Genomic DNA, 6,000 nt, shown 5'->3' with positions numbered 1-6,000 from the left:
CACTCCAGTAGAAATCTATATTCCTCTTCTTCTGCTACTTCCTATTAACCACTTTTTCTGAGTTGTAGGCAACAATCTGTGTCTTGTACTGTGAGGTGCTTTGATAGTCAATCTGGTTTTGTCAGTACCATGTTCCATCTTGAGAAACAGCTGGGTGTTGACAGTTATCAGCCTTTATTTATTTTTCCGGTCATCTTCTGTCTGGAAACATAATAGCAATGTCCAGAATTAGCATAGCACTTCTTTTCAGCATAAGAAGGCTGTTTGCGGTAGTCACTCAATGATAAACCATATGGCAAATTATTTTCTTAATCACCTTCACAGGTGCATCCAAAGTCTTTCACAAGCATCTGTCTCGTCTTTTTCTGATTTCAGCATGCTTTGCCATCATTGTTGAGTAAATTATTAGGATTTGTAATAGTCCAATCACATCTTTCTCATGTATAATCAGTTTTTGGAATGATCTCAATAGGTTCCTTGTGAAATACCAGTGTAGGTCACATTAGCAATCATTTCACTGTGAGCTATGTCTCTCCTTTTGAGATAGTTCTTGGAGGTAGTCCTCACGATCAAAGAACTTATATAGTGTGCAGTCCAATTCAGCTCAGGTGCTTCCTGCTTGTTAACATAATTCCAATGCAGTTTTAAAACGACAGCTAGGGTTGATGTTAGGACAATGCTGCAGATTGTAAGAAGGAGACACCATAACCAATTTTCTAGCATCCTTTTGCTTCCATCTTTGCATTTCTTTCTTACTGTATAAGATAATTCAGGTTCAGTCTGTTTTCTCCAGAGTCTTTCTTATAATGATGTTGATGATTCATTTTTCATACATTCCATGTTAAATGTGTGAATGTATCATGTCTGTCTGTTCATCCTTCTCCTTCACATTTGCAGGTTCAGATGTCAGATCATGATTCAGTCTGTTACGTGGATATGATTCTGGTGGCCTTGTTCTGGTGGCATTTCTGTCGTCCTCTATTTGTTTTATCTTGTCATCTTTAACAGCATCCATTGTATCAGTCAGTGGTTCTGTGAACGTCCTGGAAGTATTTAGCAGGTTTTAAAATATCAAAACTTACTGTTCTCTGTTGGCTCTGATTGTTCTCTGTAGTAAAAGTTCTCGCAGTCACCCTCTCCAGGACAAGCTGGGCAACAGTAGGAAATAGGTGGTAGTGCATGGTGAGGTGGGCTGGAAAAAAAAAATCCCTAAATTTCTCTAATAGAACCAATGGTTCTAAGCTCTCCCTGGTGCAGAAATATGTTTGTCAGTGAAAAACATGTAACATTTCATATGGTGTCTCACCATTTGTATCATCAGGTATGTTGTGAATGCTCACCTGTACCATATGAATAAATAGATACCACTGTGTGGGGCAAGCAACTAGTAACTTGGTTAATAATCATTTAACCTCAGCATTTTCCCAAACCAAACCACAACCCCACTACTTTGGGGGTGGTTGGGGCACTGAAATCCCAAAGTAACCCAAATGTGGTTGCCCAGTTTTAGGTTTCCTTTGCAGTAACTGCAGGACCACCATCCAAATGGATGGTCCTGGGATTATCAAATTCATACTAAGGAAGTCAGACTAGAAAACGTGGTATCAGAGGTTGCACTCCGCACAGGATATATCCAAGTAAACCTGGTACATGCATCAACACATACAAAAACATATTTATAACCATGAGATGTTGGCAAACTTCCAATGTATAGTAATTCAAAAAGTATGTTAGATATTAATATTTCAATAAACAGTACATCAGTAATGTGTCAATAAGCAAATGCTTATGATTACTAAACACATGAATTACAGTATTTCCCATATTGGACCACCAATATTCCTTTTCAGGAGTCAGAAGTACATTACCTCTCTCTATAAGAGCTTGTCCTAGCCATGAAATGCTTTTGGGCAAGTCTTTCCTCTATGGGAAGAACAACCAACATATTACCTTCAATGGTTATTATGTAATTAACCCCTCTAAATAATCGGAGTATTTATGTGGATACCAGATGGATAAGGTCTGGATATCCTTGCAAGCATAAACTCTGCATCATGACTGAGAAATAGGGTATGCTTTTGTGATCCAGTGACCACAGAAAAGCGTTGGTAGACACGTTGCATCAAAGTGCCTGTTAATGACCAACTACATGAGGAGAGGGACCATGCTTTGTTATAAGCATGTCCGTACACGTATTACAATGCATGGCTTTCAATTTGTTACCACAAAGCAAAATGCAGTTGTGGATATAAACACACGACGTATCGTAAGAAAAACTGTTTGAACAACAGACTGAGACTCGAGATCAGTTTACAGTAGACCAAAATAGATAAATGAAATCCTATCAATTAATATACTTTCAATATACTTTCTTTAAATTACTTTATCCTCTGTATTAACTATGAAATATTAAAGTTAAAACAATAACATTTAAAAGCCAACTTTTAGTGTGCATGGGAATTACAAGGCCGTTCGTAATGTGAGATAAAGAACAGCTTTTTTTTTTTTAAACGAATACTCTGTGAACACAAAATGACCTTGCGTTGAAAACTCACTTGCAGAAACAAAAAAAAAAAAAAACTTTTTTTCTTTAGTAAATTAATTAGTTAGAACCTCTATCAAAGTCCAGATGACTTTGCAAGAAACATGCCGTCCTTAAATACTGGGTAAGTCTATTAAACAGTGAAATAGTATTTTTACCCTGTATATCATGTTGTCACAGCTATAATGTGCACTATTACAAACTATTCTATAAGTGTTGTGCCAGCTGTTCATTAACCCCTTCCCGCCGTTACGACGTGCTATGCCGTCACGGTTTAAGTGGGCTTTAAAGCCGTTGTGACGGCATAGCACGCCGTAACGGCTTTAAGCCCTGGAGCGCACGGGTTACTTACGTTCCCGGTGCTCCACTTCAGGAGGACTGCCTCACAGCCCAGGCAGCCCTCCCACAGCAAATCAGGCCCCCGGGGGCCATGTGATCGCTCTCAAAGAGCGATCACATGGCCCCCTATAGCTGGCTGTGGATCTGCCAGCAGGGGGACTGTCTAAAATATTAGACAGTCCCCCTGCTGGTGGGAGGTATAACAAAAATATATTAAACATGTTTAAAAATAAATCAAATGTATTTATATATATATAATATATGTATATATATTATATATATAATATATATATATATATATATTATATATATTTAACGTCATACATAGTGTATTTTAATACTAATATAAGTACATATATTAGTATTAAAATACACTTAGAATGACGTTACATATATATAATATACATATATTATATATATATAATAGATATATACACATATATTATATATATATAAATACGTATAATTACAATAATAAATAAATAAAATAATAAAATTAATAAATAAAATATTCAAACAAAATTTAATATAAATTATATATACATATGTAATTTCATTCTAACTGTATTTTGTTATTAATATATATATATTGGTAACAAAATACACTTAGAATGACATTCTATATATATCTATCTATATATAAAATGCAAATAACCGCAAATATATATATATAGATAAATACATATAATTACATAAAATATTACATTAGTATACACGTAGAATTTAAATACCTATAAATGCATATGTATTAAAATTCTACGTGTATATTTAAGTAATCTTTTAACATAATTAGGTGATTTGATTAATTAAAATTTGATTGACATGCCTGACAACACAGGGAGAAAGTGCAGAGAATTTAATTCACAAGCACTATATTTGACCCTGTAACTCTCCAAAACAACATAAAACCTGTACATGGGGGGTACTGTTTTAGTCGGGAGACTTCGCTGAACTCAAATATTAGTGTTTCAAATTGGTAAATTGTATTACAACGATGATATTTTAAGTAAAAGTGAAGTTTTTTGCATTTTTTTTACAAACGAACGGCACTTTTATGGACTATATTATTGTTGTAATATGTTTTACTGTTTTAAAACACTAATATTTGTGTTTAGTGAAGTCTCCCGAGAATAACAGTACCCCCCATGTACAGGTTTCATGGTGTTTTGGAAAGTTAGAGAGTCACATATAAGGCTTGCATTTCATTTTTTTTACATTGAAATTTGCCAGATTGGTTATGTTGCCTTTGAGAGCGTACGGTAGCCCAGGAATGAGAATTACCCCCATGATGGTATACCATTTGCAAAAGTAGACAACCCAAGGTATTGCAAGTGGGGTATGTCCAGTCTTTCTTAGTAGCCACTTAGTCACAAACACTGGCCAAATATTCGTTTTTTGCTTTTTTAACACAAAAACAAATATGAACGCTAACTTTGGCCAGTGTTTGTGACTAAGTGGCTACTAAAAAAGACTAAACATACCCCACTTTCAATACCTTTGGTTGTCTACTTTTTAAAATGGTATGCCATTATGGGGGTAATTCTAATTGCTGGGCTACCACACCGTCTCAAAGGTAACATTGCCAATCTGGCAAATTTCTATTTGAAAATCGAACGTTCTATATTTGACCCTGTAACTTTCCAAAACGCCCTAAAACCTGTTAATGGGGGGTACTGTTGTACTCGTGAGACATCGCTGATTACAAATATGTGCATTTTTGTGCAGTAAAACCTAACAGTATTATGACATTCACAGCTAAAATGTCAGACGGAAATACAAATTTGAAAAAAAATCTTATTTTCTCACATTTTTTTTAAATTTTATTCATAATGAATTATGTTCCATATATGAATAGTTAATGGTAAATTAAAGCCCTGTTTCTCCTGAACAAAATGATATATAATAAGTGTGGGTGCATATAATTTGAAAGAGGGGAACTATGGTTGAACAGACATGTAGAGCAAATTCTAGTTTTTGTTTACGTTTTGTTTTGATCAGAACGTGCACTATTGACTCCGTCCTGAAGGGGTTAAAAGCCAGTGATCTAGCTAGCTATAGAACATTTATTTATTTATTCTTTAAAGCTCTGACCTCAATCGGCAAAGCAATATTGTATTGGTGTCCATTGCAATCTGCTGTCTTACTTGCTGCTCTCAAAAATTCTGAATATGTTCAGAGATTTCTTGGGCAATAATAAATCCCAAAAAAACAACAACTTTGCATTTATGCTAAACCTGCCTGTTGTAAACGCATTCTGTATATTTCTTGACATAAGTACTTATACTTAAATCTGTTTAACAAAGCTGTTTATATTGTGGTAAAAATATATATATTTTTTATTAATATTATTTATTTTATTTTTTAACATTGCTTAATTTTTTTAAAAGATACCTGCATATTTAATTAAATATCCTTTATATGTCTTTAAGGCATAAAATATCTGCAAATTAAGATTATATACAAAAATGCATGTTCTGGATGTTCCCACAATACCTCTTCTATTATTATCATTTTTATTTTTATTTTTTTTTAAGTGTGAAATCTGATTCCTTTTAGGATGAGCACCCTAGTTTCAGAGCCCTTTTTGGAGGTGACCACAGAAAAGTATAGATTCTATAAAATAGATGTGAGGGGGCTTTGGACAGTAAAGTCACTTTAGTTATACTTTTCATATAGCAGATATGTGATATGCAATGGGATTTACTATATCAGAGCATTATCACTTTAACTGACACTGCATTTTTTATGCATTATTCTTTATGCATTATTATTTTTCTTTTTATCTTTATTGTTAATGTCTGTTTAGAATATTGCAGGCTTTGCAATATCACATTAATTGTGCAGTATATATATTCACAATGCTCTTACAACTTATTATTAAAATTAGCCTCTTTCAGAATTGTAGAATATGTGGTGGAACTGAATCCCCATATATGAGATTTGAAACTGTATTTTTATTTCTACTCTGTGACCTAATCTGTATTTATATACATAATTGCGGCAGCATGAAGCTTTTAAAGAAGCAATTATTTCACCCTTCATGTGTGGTTGACTTTTTAAAACCTAGTTTTTATTTTAATTTTTTTATAAATCCGTTTCTGGCTCTGAGAGAACAGGCT

This window comes from Pelobates fuscus, chromosome 5 (genome assembly GCF_036172605.1).
Source record: "Pelobates fuscus isolate aPelFus1 chromosome 5, aPelFus1.pri, whole genome shotgun sequence".
Lineage (NCBI taxonomy): Eukaryota > Metazoa > Chordata > Amphibia > Anura > Pelobatidae > Pelobates > Pelobates fuscus.
Note: the sequence above shows the minus strand (reverse complement) of the source record.